Below are 19380 nucleotides of genomic sequence, written 5' to 3' on the forward strand. Positions count from 1 at the left end.
GTGAGACGCGTGTTTATTCACTTTATTACCGTTTATTTTACACTATCTCTTTATGCTCCCTGCACATGGATTTGAAAGACTATTTGGATAGATGCTTATGACCTGCCAGTTTGCACAGCCCTGTTGAGGAACATGGATCTCTTTGGCGATGCTGCCAGCATCTCACGATAGGGGTCCTTAGACCCGCGCTGAGGGTGAAGCCCAGATATAACACACAGGCTTGGAGACCCCGGCCTAGAGTTCTCGCCCGAACTTCCCCAGCTCTGTGCTTGTGAGGTACTTGGTGTAGATCTCCAGCTGCAACCCGGGGATGTGTATAGTCAGGCTTGATTTAAGATTCAAATATCTCAGAACAGCTGGGGATATTTAACATCGCTATAATTACATTACATTTTTGACAGTACATGGAGTGAGAGCCTTTTTTTGTGTGGTTGAATATTCAATGAGCATCAAATATTTTAACCAGCCAGGGAAACACAACTGCATATTTCACATCCAAGTAGTTTTGCTTTTTAAAATCCCAGCCTGGGTTGGGCGTCTCGGGCCCCAGTCTGCCGTTATCAAGTCTCTGGGAAGGCAAGAGCGCCGTCCCTGCGGCCCAGGAACTGGGTTAGCTGGGCCACCGAGAGGAGAAGGGAACGGGCAGGGGCTAAGTGGACGCCCTTGCATGCCAGGGGTGACAGGTGAAGGCTAGGAGTTCACTCCAGTCTGCTCTCCGTGGCGCCTGCAAAGGAGTGACAAGGAAGCCGAGGCTCGGAGAGCAATTGGAAACTTGCCAGAAGTGGCATTGTGGATAAATGACAGCGCTAGGGTCAGCGGCGGCCTCGACAGAGGCGTGGCCGCCAACTTGGGCGTCCTGGTTGACGGCAAGAGGTGGGATGGGGGAGCAGAAACAAGGCGAGAAAACCGACCGTGTGCCAGCTTTGGGCCTCCCGTCCGTCTTCCTCAGGCGTCATGACGTTACTCTTGGTACAGTACTGTTGTGTCCATTTTACAGATGACGCAACCAAAGCTCAGAAGGCAAATGGGGAAGCGGTGATGGAGATCCGCACCTCACGTTTAGACAATTACGACTTGAATAGTTGATTTCCCTTGATCCCTCGCTACCTCCGCCCCACCCCCTCCCGCCCCTCCCCTGCCACCTGCTCTGAGAATCTTCTCCAGCCAGTGAGGTGGGAAACTACCTGTTACCTTGCCTGACCTCCCTCTTCCCGACCCTTCTGGAGCCAGAGGTTCTCGGCCCCAAGTCACAAAGCCAAGTCACTTGGGAGCTGCTCATCTTTCTTCAAGTTTCACGCACTTATTTGTTCAGGCTGTTATTTGCCCCTGGACCCCTGATCTACCATTTCTGCCTAGAAGCCCTGTCTACTGTGCAGGCCGTGTACTTAGATGTGCGCCGAGGGTGCCTGGAAGGGGCACCAGGTCTGAGAAGGGCCGCCTCTGAGGAGGGGGAGGGGACGATGGGCAGGGAGCGTGGGGAGAAGCCCGGCGTCTTCGCCTGCACTTTTTCCTGTGGCCTGAATGTTTTTAACCACATGTAGGTAGAACTAATATAAACAAACACAGAAACAAAAGTACTGCCTGAAAATTCCCACCTTTTCTGAGATTATCCCAGCCACTCCTCTTCGTAAACCATCCAGAAAGCCAGGGGCTCATGCTTTCAACCAGCCAAGTCTCACTTTGCTTACGCCACTCTCAAGGCTCTTTCCTCTCTTGCTCTTTCATTGCAATCCTCTTCATCTACTCACTTTGCTGTCATCAGACCGTCACCTCCCGAGGGCAGGGGCCACGCTGGCCCTGTCCTGTGGCTGCCCCAGCACCCAGCGCCATTCCTCATAGGTAACAAGTGCTCCGTCTGGATACTGAATAGCCAAAGCAGGAGAAAGGATTGGTACCACCAAAATATAGTGGACTCCTTCCGTCGTTCATTAATTCATTCAGTGCCCACCTGTGTGGGGCGTTGTGCTCAATGTGCCACACAGGCGAAGTGGACAGGGCCCGTCTGTCACGGAGCGCACATTCTGGAGTGTTCTGTGAATGATCTTTGTGACAATCAGAATGATCGGGAAGGCTTGTTTGAATAGCCCCGGCCCCAACCCAGGACGACTGAGTCAGGATTTATGGGGGAGAGGTCTAGCAATGTATTTTTAACACACGACTCCAGGTGATGGAGGATTTTAGGAAAACGTTCTATGTTGGGGGGGCAGTGACACGGGTAATATACAAATAAGTGAGTGAACGTGATTGTTTCAATATTGATGAAGACTGTGAAGGCTACCGGGTAAGGACCCGTACCAGGGCATGGCTGGAGACTCCCTGAAGATGGAGGTAGGGAAGGACTGATTCTCCAAGGAGATGGCATCGTCGCTGAGAAGGGGGAGCCACTCAGGGGTCCAGGGAAAAGCATTCACGACAGAGGGAACAGCAAACTGAAGGTCTCTGAGGTGGAGGTGGGGGGTGCCTTCCTTCTGACCCTGGAAATTCAGCTCCAGTCGCTCCATTCTGTCCTTTGTTCTGTGAGTCCATCTGGCTCCTTCCAAAATGGAGCTGCCTCTCTCACCCACACAATGTGAGAGAACAACATGATTCTAGCAGTTCTGGAAATATTGACCTTCGGAATGCTAATGCCATGTAGCCTTAGGTCCTTAGGCTGAGCTCTCCTTTAAAAAATAACTCCAAGTAAGCACACACACACACTAAAACAACAAAACAAAACAAAACAAAACAAAACACAGTCTCAAGAATCCAATTACAAATCCCCATCTAAGGGCAGCTTGGTGAGACCGACGTGGCCGGGCCCTTGCTTTGGAATGCCACATCCTGGTTCATTAGCACCACGTTCCTCTGCTGATTCATGAGGGCAAGGTCTTCTACCTTTGACTCCCAGATGGATTTTCTTTATTCATCTTTTAAGGTGTCAGGTCCGAATGGCTGGTTGTCCACACGGAAAGCAGGCCCCTTCACCGGCCTTTCTGTTTCCCAGAGGGCCTATGTATTTTTCACCTCTGTTTATCTTCGTGATAACTGTGTTACTGAAAAGCAAACGTATTGTTCCCATTTTACAGATGGGGCCGGAAGGCTCGGAGGGGGAACTGAGTTGCCCAAGGGCATCCAGCTGGTACGAGAGCCAGGTCAGTCCTGACTCCTGCTCTGGTACTCCCCCTGCCCTTGGTGGTGAGTCACAGCTAGGAGACACAACTCTGTGCCCTTCCATGAGTCTCAAAGTCACGGTCACCTCCTGGGGGAAATCTTCCATGCTCCCTCCGGAGGGCTTTGCAAAACCTGGTCAGGGAGTTGAATTCTTAGCTCGGTGGCGTCTGGGTCACCTACAAACAGAGTTTCTCAAATTTCAACGCTGAAATGCAGCTTCTGGTTTAGTCGATGGGCCTCCAACTCTGCGTTTCCGACAAGCTCCCAAGTAACGCTGATGTCGCTGGTGCGCAGAGCACAGATTAAGGAGCAAGCCTCTAGAAGGTGGGAGGGAAAGGCAGCGTGGAGTAAGAAAGGAAGAAGGGACCACCTTGTCCTCAGAGCAGAGCCGGTTCTTCCAGGCTAGACCCCCAGGCTGCTGCTGCTTAGAATTGCAGGCAGCGTGGCCACTGTAAGTCTCTATTACAGATAACTCCTTTCCTTTGTCTTTATAGGAGACTGAAATGACTAGTCATTTAGGGGGACCGTGTGAATGGAGAAATGGCAAGGGAGTGACAGACCTCCAAGATGAGTATCCCCCCCTGAGGATAAGCCGGCACGAGGCCGTTCTGCACCCTCTCCTGACTCTCTGGGGGTATCGGTGGACGCGTCCGGGAAAGGTGTCAGTCCAAGAAGGACAGCGTCTGGCTGGATCACAGTAATCAGTCTGTCTATGTGCCGTGTGCTGCTCTGATGGGGAGAAGCCTTCAATTTGAAGGAGTCTTGCCAATCACAGGGCGTTCCTAGGTAATGCAGCCAGAAGCCTGTGCTTTTGTTGCTACGAGGCTGTTAGTTCAAATTGCTAACCATGCCTTGGGCTATTCACTGGACTGACTCCGTCATACCCTCGTTTGTTATTTCAGTCATTCATTTCTTTGCTCACTCTCTCACCCATTCACCGACTCTCAGATTCATCTATTCATTCATACACTCATTGAGGACCTTCGGTATACCAGGTACTACGCCACGCTCTAAGGGTATCAAAGCGAATCCATTCAAAGCCATCTATTTGGTCTCCCTGCCCTTGCGTATCCTATAGCCAAGCAACAGGCTGAACCCTCAGTGGCCTCTCCAGTTTAGTGCTGAAAAACGGAAGTAGCTGTTGGTTATCTTAATCCTGAGACTCTGTTCTGCTTAAAGTTACCACGTGGCTCCCCATCACGAGATTGAGCCAAGCACCTAGGTCAGCTCCAAGCTGTCACCCCCACACCTTGTGCATTCCGCCATGTTCCCCGGGCCTCTGCCCTCGCTGGACCTCAGCCTGAAATGTCCTGCAACCCCCTTGTCTTCCTGGAAAGCTTGCCCACATCCTTGAAGACCCAGCTTTATCCTCTTCTCTTCCCCATGCCTCCATGCTGGGAAGAGTTTGGTCCTTCTTTGCCTCGGCTGCAGCTTGCTATCGATGCCCTGAGACACTCTCGTGTGCAGTGGTTAAGAGTAAAGTCTCCGGGTTCAAGTCCTGATTTTCCCATGTGCTCTCCCTATGACCATGGAGAGATATTGCTGGAGCCTATGCCGTTGGCTTCATGTCCATTCTCGTTTGTATTTGCACAACAGCTCTAAGGGAGTGCAGAAGATTGCAAATCCCAGGCAAGTGGAGTGACTTGCTCAAGGTCACCAAGCTAGTAGGAGGCCAAGTCTCAGCTACAAGTCAAGCTTCTCACTTTCTTCCCCGGGCTGATACCAGTCAACAACATGCACAAAGCTGTTAGCCATTTGGAGTCATTCATTACTACCTGTAGGGCATTTTTCTCACTTTCCACTGAAGCCAAGAAGACTCTGCTCTGGCCAGACGAGTAAGCCGTAGAGGAGGACTGGAGCTCTTGTAGGATGATTCAGGTTTTGACAAGCAAGTTTTACCCAAGATATTTAAATAACTCCGAATTACTGCCGCCCCATGGAGGAGAGGACAACCAGGCAGTGGTATATGACTTCTGGGTGGGAGGGGAATTGAGTGGGAGGCCGGAGCCAGGCTTCCAGAGAGAAATTACCATCTTGTATTTATTACTTTGGCTCACAGGAGTGCTGCAGGGACAGACTTGCTAATACATTAGGTAATTGCCTTGGTTCGCCACTTTGCTTTGCAGTGTGTAGACCAGCCCAGGTGCAGACGTGTACGATGTACTCGGCTCGGGCCTCCCAAGTCCCAGGGCTCTCTCTAGGGACAAGAGATGCTGGAGGAGAGGGGGGATTTGGGAGACTGGGACCTGGGGGTGTCCACCTCTCAGGCACCAGGGGACACCAGGATGGCCTGGTCCCTATGACCAGAGTACAGGGAGCGGAGGAAGACTTCCAGCTGGGAGCCAGGAGACTAGCGTCTGCACTATGCCACTGAGCACTGAGCAGCCCTGGGCCCTTAGCTGTCCCTCTCTGGGCCTCTGGTCCACATCCGAAAAACTGAGGAGGTCATAAATCAGTATTTCTCCACTTTGTGCATTAAAATCACCTGGGGGAACTTAAAAAAACCTATCACTAAAGCTCCGAGTTCAACCACCCAAGGGTTCTGATTTCATTGGCTTGAGATAAAACCCAAACGTGGCTATTTTTCCCCAGGGGTTGAGAGTCTTTAGACTAACTGATGTACGCAGTCTTCCTAGGATAAGCTAATTCTATGAGTCTGTGTCATCGAAAAAGGCAACAAGACAGTGACCTTGAAATCTAGGGTCAGAGCGCCTGGGTGGCTCGGTAGGTTAAGCACCCAACTCTTGATTTCAGCTCAGGTCATGATCTCAGGGTCATGAGATCGAGCCCTGCGTCAGGCTCCGCACTGGGCGTGGAGCCTGCTTAGGATTCTCTATCCCTCTGCCCCTGCCTCTACCTCCCCACCTCTGCTCTCTTTCAAAAAAAGAAAGAAGTCCAGGGTTACTTGTTTCCATGTTCAGATTTGTTGCTGTCCATAATTTGTACCTGCTCATGTCCTGTCTTGTCCCCGGTGAGGGTCCCTCTTACCAGCAAACATTGGAGCTCTACACCAGGAGGCAGGCGGCCCAGTTTCAACCTCTGTTGTGTTGGCTCTGTGGCCATGAGGGTCACCTTGGAATCTCTGGTCCTCGGTCTCATCTCTAGAAGATGAGGGAGCAGCTCGTCTCTGCCTGCCTGCAGGGAGGGTGCTGGACCAGACTTTGCTTCTCTGTGCCATGTGGTTTATAAGGGGCTTCCCATTCAGTGCCTGAGAGGTCAGCCTGAGAGTAGAGAATGCCATTCCTCTTGCCCAGGTAAGGAGACAGAGGCTTGGGTAACTAGGTCAAGGTTGTCCAGCCAGGAAATAAGAGAGCCAGACAGACATCAGTTCGAATCCCAGCATTGCAGCTTCCAAACTGACTTTGAGTGCTTTATTAATTTACTGTGCCTCAGTTTCCTTATCTGTGAAATGGGCATGAATACCACCTGTTTCCACAGAGTGGCTGTGAGGAGGAAAAAAGACGGCCAGGCAAAATTCTTCATGGAGGCTGGCACAAAGCAAATGCTCAGTTAATGTTTGTTTCCCTCAGAAATTTCTCCCATTCTTCTTTTACCCTTTCCTTTCCCCCTGCTTGTTTTAAAAGTCTTTAAGGATGGGGACCTTGAGAGACTGTTTACTGTGCATGAACTTGGGCAGGTTGTTTAATCTCTGTGGGCCTCAACGTCCCCATCTGTAAAATGGGGATATTAGAGATATTTGTGGTGGTGAGGACCAGATGTGTTGCGAGAACAGCTTCTGGCACAGAGCGTTGGCTGCTACTGCTTGGCTTCTCCAAGGCCTTCCTTCTCCTCCCTGAGCCCTGCACAGAGTACACACCTCCCCGCCAGCACCCTCCATACCCCCTGCCTGCCTCCACCCCCGGTCCTCACTGTGTTCTCAGCTGTCACAGCTCTGCTGAGCACGCACGGCCCACAGGACTCACAAGCAGAGAGAGGCAGCCCTATATCAGGGGATTGCTCACTATCTTGAGATGGGAGAAAAGGAAAAAGCTATAAATGTGGAGGATTTGTCTGTGATAAGTCATGGTTAGAAGCCCGAGCTATATAACTTTTTAATTCTCCACTCCAGCTTGTAGGCTCAGGCAGTAAAAACAGTCACTAGTAATTTATTTTTTTCCACTCTTTTAATTTAGTAATTTTTTTTCTTTAACCAACCAAAAAGTCCTCCTAAACTTACCTTAAGCTTTTATTTTTTTTTCCCCTTTAGCAGTCATAAAATGTAATGGATTGCCATTGAAATGCTATCCCCTCTCTACACTGCCAGAATGAAAATGTACAGACTTGGGGGCAATGTCTTAGGTGGGTGTTGTTAAAAGAGGAGTGAATCCTGGGCATGGCTTGCCTCCTCTGCCTCCAGGTGACACAGGAAGGAGGCAGGTCAGCCAGAACTGGGTGTACAGCCCAAGTGCTGGATCTGAGTCACTTCTCTTTCACTTTGGAGCTGAGTGATCTCTGGCAAGTGACTTTCCTCTTGAGGCTTCGTTTCCTCATTTAGAAAATGTGGACAACAATTAGGGACTGACCTCCCCTCACTGGAATGATCTGAGAATCCAAAGAGATCATGTATAAAAAAATTGTTTTATTCAATGTAAATTACTAGCATGTTGGAGATTATTGTTACTGATGATGATGGTGGTGGTGGTGATGATGGTGGTGGTGATGATGGTGAAGGTGATGATGGTGGTGGTGGTGATGATGGTGGTGGTGATGATGGTGGTGGTGGGCATGATGGTGAGGATGATAGTGGTGGTGGTGGTGATGGTCATGGTCATGGAGGTAATAATCATGATGATGACTGATGATGGTGAAGGTGATGATGGTGGTGTTGGTGATGGTGGTGGTGGGCATGATGGTGAGGATGACAGTGGTGGTGGTGATGGTCATGGTCATGGAGGTAATAATCATGGTGATGACTGATGATGGTGAAGGTGATGATGGTGGTGTTGGTGATGATGGTGTTGGTGATGATGGTGGTGGTGGGCATGATGGTGAGGATGACAGTGGTGGTGGTGGTGATGGTCATGGTCATGGAGGTAATAATCATGATGATGACTGATGAAGGTGAAGGTGATGATGGTGGTGATGGTCATTATGGTGAGGATGATGATGGTAGTCATAATATTACCATGTGCAATGTAGAGCCTATGGGTTTATGTGCTAAGAAGACAATTTTCCTCAGAGCCTTATACTTCTCTATGTATACAAAATAGGTGGTCACTAAATAATTGCTTACCTAAAATCACCTTCAAATTTCAGAACTTGGTCCACTTTTTAGAAGTTTCTGTCATTCATCCAGCAAGTATTAATTGAGTGCCTACTATGTGCCAGACCACATTAGCACTGGACCACAGTGAACAAGCAAAACAGGCACAATCCCTGATCTCACGGGGCTTATGGTCTAGAAGATGGGGGTGGGGTGCTGAAGATAGATGCTAAGCATAAATAATTTTAGATGATGATGAAGACTCTGAATGAAGACAATGAACTAGGATGGGAGGATATGGAGTGATGGAGAGAGGCTTTGCAAGATGCTTTCAGCTTATGTAGTCAGGAAGGCTTGCCTGGAATGGGGACATTTGAACTGAGAACTTAATGATAGAAGGATGCAACCAGGAGAAGATCTAGGGGCAGAGTGTCCCAGGTAGAAGGGACCCAACGCAAAGGCTCTGAGGTGATAATGAACGTGGCTGTTGGAGAGATGAAAAGAAGGCCTATGTGTCTCGAGCAGAGAGGAAGAAGGAGAGAGTGGTATGAACTGATGTCAGAGAGGTAGACATAGGCTAAATTGTGGCAAGCCTTGTAAGCTGGGCTAAATGTGGAGATTATTCCCAGGGCAGAGAGAAGCCCTTGAGAGAGTTTAAAAGGTATGGAAGCACCTGAATTAATATATTCTCTGAGAAGATCGCTCTGGCTTCAAAGGTTGGATAAGAGTGAATAAGAATGGAGGCAGGACGACAGGTTAGGATACAGATGCAGTATTTGGGATGAGAAATGCTGTGGACTGGAGCAGGTTTTGATGGTAGAGACGGTGAGAGTGATCCAGTTTGAGATACGTTGAGGGTGGACCCAGTGGGACCTGATGTTGGATTGGCTGTGGCGTATCACTGATAAAAAGACTCAAGAAGAACTCCCAGGTTGTGGGCCTGAGCTACTGGGCCGATGCTGGTATTACACACTGAGAGGGGAAAGGCCAGGGGACAGTAGATTTGGGAGACAGGAGAGCTATGTGTGTAGGGGGTAGGTAGAACTCAACCTTTCGGCCATGCTCAGATTGAAAAAATGAGTGGGTATCCTAGTGGGCGGTTGGACATGTAAGCCAGGTGTTCAGGGAGAGGTCGGGCCAGGAGGTAGGGACTCAGGAGTCATGGTGGAATGACAGGACTAGGAGGCATGAGATTACACAGGGTGGTCGAAGGAGAGTGTGCAGACAGAGGGGAGCAGTGAGTTGAGCACTGGGCGCTGGGCGTGCCAACATTCAGGGGTCAGGAAGCAGGGGAGCTGGAAAAGGAAGGGTCGGGGAGGTGGGAGGGAAATCAGGAGAGGGCTAGTCACTGCAAACAGTAAGCTACCAACAAAGGGCAGGCCTGTCCCCAGTTTGGAAATGGAAGTCCGTGCAGCACAGAGGTTATAAGCATTGGCTTTAGAACCAGATGTGCTTGAATCCATGGTCCACGACCATTTCTTAGCTTTTAGACCTTAGGCAAGCCCCAGTCTCCTCGATCCTTAACAGCCTCCCCTGCCAGGCGTTACTGTGCAGCTCACGTGAGATCGTGTCTGTAACGTGCTTACCGTTGGGCCTGGCATGTAATCGCTGCTCAGTAAACAGAAGCTAGATACATTCTTCCTGAAACTGTTCAGCTGGGTAGAGTTATCATCAGTCCGGCCAAGTTATGAAGGGAAGGTTTTATTTGGGCAATCCAGCCTTCATTCAGGGTTGGAAATGAAGTTGTCTTTAAGGCTTAGACTGGTATTGTAAGGAATAGCCAAGTAAGGAGCAGATAGGGACAGTAAGCCCACTGGCCAACAGCAGTCCCCTCATCCTGCCTATAGGCATCCTAATTAAAGTGGTTAAAGTTCTGGGACGCCTGGGTGGCGTAGTCGGCTAAGCATCGGACTCTTGATTTCAGCTCAGGTTCTGATCTCAGGGTCCTGGGATGGAAGACCGCGTTGGGCTCCAAGCTCAGCGTGGAGTCTGCTTGAGATTCTCTCTCCTTTCCCTCTTCCCTGCTGGCGTGCACCCTAGTTCAATAAAAAATAAATAGAATCTTTAAAATAAAATAAAATGCAATGTTTAACATTCCATGTGGACCAAACAAAACCCTTTCACGCAGGCCTAGTACTGCCCACAGGAGTTTGAGACCCCCTGTAAGGTAATGGTGGACCAGAGAAGAATTTTAAAAAGGCAGCATGGGATTGACAGGCTCAGATTTGCATTTCAAAAAGGCTATTCTGGAAGCAGTGCAGAGAGAGGATGGGGGGAGGGTCTGGTTCCTCCCAGGGAGGGGAGCCAGGAAACTCTTCCCTCAGGTGAGAGGGGACTAGGATGAGGAAATGGGCTCATTATAACATAATTAGCTCTGTAATCAGTATGCAGGCTTATCATCTCAAGACGTAAAGATGATTATACGATCAAAGCTTTTTCTTCCTTTTAATGGAAGCAACTTGCCAACCTAGGGGCTTGGGTGGGTGGGTGAAGGAAAAGGCAAGATATTTTTTTAACCAATTGATTTTGCAATGCATTAGTTTATTGATTAAAAAAACCACTCACTGTGGACAGTAAAAATTGTAAATGGGATCAGTGTGTGGTTAGAGTGAAGGCTAAGTGCAGGGGCACATTAGGTGGGAAAGAAGAATTCACATGGCTGGAGAGGAGGGCTTCCAACCTGGACCGCAAAGCCTGCTGGGACCAGGGAGTGTGAGTGGGCTCAGATCTGAAACTCTCCCCTCTGCTTCCTGTAAGAATCAACAAGTGGTGGAACCTTGGACCATGAGGCTGTCTATGCTGGCCAGGACTCTCCTCTGCTTCAAACACAGAAAATATTTTACCACCACTCTCAATGTTTTTAAGTACGCAGACAAGAAGGAACACAGGAAAGCAGGCAGGCGGGCAAGAAGGCAGGAAGGCAGGAAGGCAGGAAGTCAGGAAGTCAGGAAGGCAGGGAGGAAGGGAGAGAGGGAGAAAGAGGGGAGAGAAAGAAGAAAAATCTATCCTGAGGTTCCAGAAACAATGAAGGACCTTATTAAATTCAGGGTACTAACCACACAGTTGCCTTGGCGGGGGGTGGGGGGAGTGCTGTGGGACTAGGTCCTAGGCTCCAGGCTAGGGGATGGGCTGGGGGAGGGGGGTGCTCAAGGGAGCATGGTTAACTCCTGTTCACAGGGCCTCTGCATAAAGGACTCTAGAGGAACTGCCCTTCTATTAAAGAGGAGTAGAAAACGCCATCCAGAGCACAAGGAAGCTAGGTATCCACTAGAGGTTCCAGGTGGGAGTGGGCAATCTTCTGCAAACCTAGGGTCTGCAAGCTTGTGCAGTGTGGGTGAGGGATCTGAATACCTCCTACCTGCGTGGTGCAACGGTCTCAAGTCAAAAAGTCAACATAAAAACTGATCTGAGTCTGGCGAAACACAGCAAGCTTCCAGAACAGCTCTTTTAGGGCACTGCTCACAGTGCAAGGCATGTGGGCCCCTGCAGACAAAAGACAGGAGGTATCACACCTGTTCCCTTATTGTAGAGGAGGAAGCTGCATCCCAGGGAATGCACCCACTTACCTAGTCTTAGGTGATACGGAGTAGTAGGGAGGGCAAGAGTGTTAGAGGCAGTAAGACCTGAGTTTGAATATTGATTCTGCCATTTAATAGATGTGACCTACATCAAGCTGCCCAAACTTTCTGAGCCCCAGTTTCCACAAAATGGGGTTGTTGACACCTACTTTATTGGGTGGTTGGGAAGCAAGGGAGATCACTACTGTAAAATCATGTGGTGTGGTACTGGATGACCTGTGTGTGTTGGTTTCCTTTAAACTTTGCTCTTAAAAAAAAATCTGTGCCTCCAAAGAACCCCCCCCCCCACACACACACAGAAAACCCCAGCTGGCCCTGATGCTTCTTTATCTAGTGGGCCATCTGTGTTCTATTACTTTACACTAAATTGCTTGTTGTTATAGGATTAATTTTTAAACTCCTTATGGCTTTCTCGGTTTCCTTTAACTATGTGTTCCTTTTCTATCTTCATATATTTCCCGCTGGTCCTGAACACCCCAATTACAGTCCAGGGAATGAATGAATCACCATTCATTGGGAGTAGATAAAAGGATGGATGGATGGATGGATGGATGGATGGATGGATGGATGGATGGATGGATGGATGGTTGGATGGATGGATGGATGAGTGGTTGGATAGATGGATGGATGGATGGATGGATGGATGGATGGATGGATGGATGAGTAGATGAGTGGTGGGTGGGTGGATGGATAGATGGATGGATGGATGGATGGATGGATGGATGGATGGATGGATGAGTGGATGGATGGATGGATGGATGGATGGATGGATGGATGGATGGTTGAGTGGATGGATGGATGGGTGGATGGATGAGTGGATGGATAGATGGATGGATGGATGGATGAGTAGATGAGTGGTGGGTGGGTGGATGGATAGATGGATGGATGGATGGATGGATGGATGGATGGATGGATGAGTGGATGGATGAATGGATGGATGGTTGAGTGGATGGATGGATGGGTGGATGGATGGATGGATGGATGGATGATGGATGGATGGATGGATGGATGGATGGATGGATGGATGGATAGCTGGATGGATGGATGGATGGATGGATGGATGGATGGATGGATAGCTGGATGGATGGATGGATGGATGGATGGATGGATGGATGGATGGATGAGTGGATGGATGGATGGATGGATGAGTGGATGGATGGATGGATGGATGGATGGATGGATGGATGGATGAGTGGATGGATGGATGGCTATTAGTTAGAGTTTGTTGGTCAGCAATCAAAGCTGACCCTGGCTAAAGTAAGCAAAAGGGACTATATTAGAAGGATATCAGGGAGCTCACAGAATCAGTAGTGCTGAAGCGTTTTGTTTAATCAAACAACCACTGAATGAGATTTCCTATACCAAACATGGTACCAGGCTAGAACCTAGTTAGGGAGGTGGGACCCACACAAGTACCATGCATGCACACCCACATGCACACAGGTGAACAGACACACAAATGCTGGGAAACCAGGCTGAGAAAAGGCAGGAACTGAGGAACCACAGGGTTATAAGGTGGCAGTAATGACCTCTCAGTCATATGAGGGCCCTGTCCCTGGAATGAATGAACACCAGGCACTTTTCATGTCCAGGACTAACTGCATGCAAGTCAAAGAGCTGGAGAGAGCATCCAGTTGACATAGATTGGGTCACATGTCCTTTGAGGCACAGCCCTTGAAGCATGCACAGTGAGGCCTGGTACTGTGGCTCAGAGAGAGAAAGGCTTCTGGGTGTTCAATGCTCCCCACCATCCCCAGCAAACAGAATGGATGAGTCCTTGGTCCCTGGAGTCAGCACCAGTGACCTGTGGCTTCACTGGCCCCTGCCACTCATCCCTGTCATGCCCGTTCACCTTTCTCTCTCCCGGGCCAGGCCTGCCCTCTGTCTCCCCTGCACTTCTGGACATCCTGCCCCAAAAGCAGTCACTTCCTCCCCCTTCAAGAAAACCCTGGCAGCTTCCAAAGCCCACAATGATTGCTCCTTTCCCTGAATTCCCATCACCCCTGCCATCGGCAAGCAGGAATTAGCCTTTGCTGCTGCCTGTTTGCCGAGGTCCAGGCTCTACTCTGAGTTTCTTGGAAGCAGAAGCCTTGTCAGATTCGTCTTCATCCCCCGTGGTCCTAGCACAGTGTCGCTTTCAGAATCAGTGACCCATGGATGCACGCTGATCCGTCATCAATGAGGGCGTGTGGCATGGAGTCAATCGGCTAGAGAGGTGTATCTTAGAAGCAGTTCAAGCCACTCACCCTGGGAGAGTTGAGTCAGCCAGGGCCCCAGGAGCTGACTTATCCAAAGTTGCACAAGCTGTTGGAGACAGTTCTGGGCATACCAGCACTCCCTACTGCCTCTGGGTGTGTGTGCACACATGCACGCGTGTGTCATGTCTCACCTCTCTGTGTAGGCTGTCACCTGGTACCGTATACTTGGCATAGTAAATCCTCAGTCAGTGCTTATCTCATTAATCAAACAAAGCCCTGGCAGGACCATAGCAGCGTGTGCTTTCTCTTGTTCCTGCCCCATCCTTGCCCCAAGCTTCTGCCCATCTTAAGCCCCTCTGCCCAGCGAGCAACCCAGAAATGTTGATTGAGTACCTCTAAAACTTCATTTTGTTTGAGAGTCAATGAATTTCCAAAAGTGGGCGATTTGTCACATCCAGACAGAATGCACCACACCCTCGTGTTGCCTAAATCACTCCAAGCGGGTGCCCTTGTCAACCACCTCACTTCACTTCACCTTTCTGTGCTACTTGAAAAATTAGTTGGTGTATGGGAAATAAAGTCACTAGGAGGGAACATTTTGACAAGGTAATGGTCCCCTGCCTTTCTCGACATTTGCGAGGGAGTCAGAGTCCATTATAATGTCACAATGGCGCACACCTCTGACATCTCACTGAATAATTAAAAGGCGGTTTAATCATAGCGATCATCCACTTAGTGTCTGGTTCCAGATGTCGGGGAAGCATGCTTGAGGAGGCAGCCGTGGGTGTGTGGACGGGGGGTCAATCTAGGTCAGGACTGAGACCATCAGGTGGCAGGTCCGACTGCAGCTCAGGGGATGGGAAGGCAGCAACCGCCCACCACAGGAAGGGAAGGAAGGAGGGAGGAAGGAGGGAAGGAAGGAGGGAAGACAAAGGGAAGGGAGGGAGAGTGGGAGGGAAGGGAGGGAGGCGGGGATGAAGGAAGGAAGGAAGGAAGGAAGGAAGGAAGGAAGGAAGGAAGGAAGGAAGGAAGGAAAGGAGGGAGGAAGGAAGGGGGGAGGAAGGAGAGAAGGAGGGAGGGAGGACAGAGGGAAGGGAGGGAGAGAGAGGGAGGAAGGAAGGAAGGAAGGAAGGGAGGAAGGAAGGGAGGGTGGAGGAAGGGAGGGAGGGGAGGAAGGAAGGAAAGGAGGGAGGAGGGAAGGGGGGAGGAAGGAGAGAAGGAGAGAGGGAGGACAGAGGGAAGGGAGGGAGAGAGAGGAAGGAAGGAAGGAAGGAAGGAAGGAAGGAAGGAAGGAAGGAAGGAAAGGAGGGAGGAAGGAAGGGAGGGTGGAGGAAGGGAGGGAGGGGAGGAAGGAAGGAAAGGAGGGAGGAGGGAAGGGGGAGGAAGGAGAGAAGGGGGGAGGGAGGACAGAGGGAAGGGAGGGAGAGAAGGAGGGAAGGGAGGGAGGGGGAAGGGAGGGAGGAAGGAAGGAAGGAAGGAAGGAAGGAAGGAAGGAAGGAAGGAAAGGAGGGAGGAAGGAAGGGGGGAGGAAGGAGAGAAGGAGGGAGGGAGGACAGAGGGAAGGGAGGGAGAGAGAGGGAGGAAGGAAGGAAGGAAGGAAGGAAGGAAGGAAGGAAGGGTGGAGGAAGGGAGGGAGGAAGGAAGGAAGGAAGGAAGGAAGGAAGGAAGGAAGGAAGGAAAGGAGGGAGGAAGGAAGGGGGGAGGAAGGAGAGAAGGAGGGAGGGAGGACAGAGGGAAGGGAGGGAGAGAGAGGGAGGAAGGAAGGAAGGAAGGAAGGAAGGAAGGAAGGAAGGAAGGGTGGAGGAAGGGAGGGAGGGGAGGAAGGAAGGAAAGGAGGGAGGAAGGAAGGGGAGGAAGGAGAGAAGGAGGGAGGGAGGACAGAGGGAAGGGAGGGAGAGTGGGAGGGAGGAAGGAAGGAAGGAAGGAAGGAAGGAAGGAAGGAAGGAAGGAAGGAAAGGAGGGAGGAAGGAAGGGAGGGTGGAGGAAGGGAGGGAGAGGAGGAAGGAAGGAAAGGAGGGAGGAAGGAAGGGGGGAGGAAGGAGAGAAGGAGGGAGGGAGGACAGAGGGAAGGGAGGGAGAGAGGGAGGGAGGAAGGGAGGAAGGAAGGAAGGGAAAGAAGGAGGAAGGGAGGGAAGGAAGGGAGGAAGGAAGGGGGGAGGAAGAGAGGGAGGGAGGGAAAGGAGGGAGAGATGGAAGGAAGGAAGGGGGGAGGGAGGGAGGGAGGAAGACTATTGCCACTCTCTTTTGCTTCTTTGAAAGACATCCAAGAGCAGACCTTCTTTTCGATCCAAATGAAAAACAGAGTTTGTCGTTCCATTAATCCCAAGTGGTTGGTACTGGAAGGGAGCTTACTTTTCGTTCTTTCATAAGGCAGGTATTTATTGAACGCCTGCTCTGAATCAGGCATTATTCTCAGTGCCGTGGAGACAAGGAAGGAAAGGACAGCCCAGGTTCCTGCCCTGCTGGGGCTTTTATTCTAGAGGGGGAGAAGGATAGAAACACACATGCGCTGTGCGCAGCTGTAACGCGGTGCTGACCCGGTGACTCTGAGTTCCGTGTCAGGGTAGGTCTCTCTGGAGAGCAGCCTTGGAGCCACAGTCTAAGAGACAAGGGGTCAAACGTGTGAAGCTCCCCAGGAGAGAAGCTACTGAAAAGACTCTGGGTGGGAAGGAACTGGGTGTGCTCAAGGACCAGCAAGAGGACTGGTGTGGCCATGGGGCAGGAGGTGAGGGCAGTGGGGCCAGGAGTGCTTCCCATGCTTCCGGATTGGGGGTTTGGATTTCAGTCTCCATGGAACGGGAAGCTTGTGAGGGCGTGAAGGAGAGGAACGATAGGCCTTGATCGTAAAGATCTCACAGTAGACGGAAAGAACCACACCTTTGTTCTACATTTGTGCTCCTCCTCCCTGCCTGGCTGGGTGCTGGATGCTGGGGAGGACAGCCAGGAGTGACGCATCTGCCCCCAGGGGCTCACTGCCCTGTGGGAAGACAAAGGAAGGAACAGGCAGGAACCACCTGGTGCCCAACCCCCCAAGGTAGAGGTCAGCCCAGGACTATGGGAACCAGAGTCAAGGCACCTAATCCAGGAGGGCTTTCTAGAAGAGGTGTCCCCACGCTTCCGTTGAGAAGGGATCGACCAGGCAGATAAGGCAGGGTGGATGCAAACACCCCAGGCAATGAAAATAGCCTGGACCCCGAAGGAAAGGAGCCCCAAATGAAAATGGCACATCTGGGGAGGAGGAGGGGTCTGCGGGACTGGAGTCACGAGGCCCAGGGAAGGTCCCACAGCACACAGTTCTTACCCCTGCCTTCACTTCCCGCTCCCCTAAAGTGAAGGTGAACCACGGTCAGGTGTTCAGAACATCGGCCGAGTTAGCACGTCCCAGACAGAACCCGTCTTCACTAGGCTGGTGCTGGGAACGGTTTTCCCCAAGTGTGGGTGATTCTGGCTTGGCTCTCGCTGTTTCCAAACTGTTGCTCTTCCTAGTAGCTGTTCAGATCCTGTCCTCCTACCCCAAACGGCTAACACCATCACCCCTGCTGATAGGGTTATACTAGGGAGACTGAGGTCTGGAGAAGGGGGCTGAGTTAATCCAAGCCACAGAGCTTTGGAGTGGAAACACGGGGGCCAAAACACGGATCTCTCCACCCCAGGTCTGGCACCGTGCTGGAAAACGGAGCCCGGTTGGGCGTGGGGGAGGGGGAGAAACGTCTGCTTCCTGCACACGGGCCCCCGCTGTACGTTGCGAGCGGCGAGTGGCCCGGAGCGGAGGCTCAGCGCTAAGATGGTTCTGAGCAGGTGCGGAGTCAGGCAGCTCGTGGTCAGTTTCCATCTCCTCTAGCGACCAGCTGTGTGTCTGTGTGCGGGTGGCTTCACATCTCTGTGCCTTGGATTCCTCATCTGTAACACGAGGAGAATAACCGCACCTGCTTCCTAGGGTCATGGGGAGTGTTGAGTGGAGGGGCTGCACACAGAGGACTTAGCACTGTGCCGTGTACGGAGTGGGACCCATGGGAACCTGGCGGGCACCCTTGTAAGAGCTGCCACCAAAGCACCTGCCTGCATGCCAGTCCTGCATGCTCTGCACAGCTCCTCCTGCACGTCCCTTCACGTAGCCTCGCAGCGCTGACGTGATAGCCTGCGGAGCGTTTTACAAACACCGGCCGCAAGCTTCGTGCCTCTTACTGACTGACTCCACTCGCATTATCTCACTCGCTCATCACCATGACATGGTGAGGGGGCTTTTATCGATGCTGAAAGAGAGGCTCAGAGTGGTTCCATCACTTGCCCGAGGTCACACAGCTGGCGGGAGGCAGAGCGGGATGCTAGCCCAAACCTCTTGCCCTCCATGCATCCACTCCCCATCTCTCACCCTCTCCCAGGTTCCCAGCCTTGCAATTTGGGGACCTGCTGCTACTCAGCGGCCATGGCAGCCTGCTCCCTTCACTCCAGAAGAGAAAGAGTGCCCAGAGGAGCACTGCAGGGAGCTGCGGGGGAGAGCAGAGCTCTGCGGCCCCTGGGCGCATGGTCTTACACCCAGGCCTGCGCAGCCCCGTGCATCCTGGGGGATGATGGAGGTGGTTGTTCCTGGTGCAGAGTGGTTCCCGACTCTGGAGTGCTCCTTCACCGCAGGCGGGAGCCCAGGCAGAATGGGAATAGGCACACTCTGGTGTTCATGGGGCCAGAGAAGGGAGCCCCCCACTCCAGAGAAGGTCTGGGCCAAGGGGCGTCGTCCAACCGGCTCTCTCCAGAAGCGCCTGGGAGAGGACTGGTGGCTCCAGTCTGTGTGTGATCTGGGCCGAGCCTCTCTGCTTTTGTCCATTTCCCATCGTCAATCTACCCCCAGGATTTTCCTTGGAGGAACGGGTTTACTCACCGGAACACAAAAAGCCAAAAATTGCAGCTTACAGATAGGCCTCTGGGCTCACAGCCAAGACCCACAGCACATGGTGCATGTGCCAGACGGACAGCAGTCCTTCTGGACGTGCATTATCTTAAGGGACAGCAGGGGGGGTGCTGAATGAACACGCTTCACCGGACACGTGCCTCTGCGGAGGTCACAGCTTGCCCTCTGTGTAGCCAGTGGTGTCTATATGAGTAAGTAAACACAGAGCACCCGGCTAGGGCCAGAATACCCAGGTGAGTAACAACCTGACGCCCTTCCCTCGGGGAGCCTGCAGTCCGGGTAATGAACGAAGCAGCATCTCTAACATTCCCCTTAAATAGCTCACTTACACAGAGCGAACAGCCG

The sequence above is a fragment of the Ursus americanus genome, chromosome 23 (genome assembly GCF_024610735.1).
Source record: "Ursus americanus isolate L20-20 chromosome 23, mUrsAme1.1.p, whole genome shotgun sequence".
NCBI lineage: Eukaryota > Metazoa > Chordata > Mammalia > Carnivora > Ursidae > Ursus > Ursus americanus.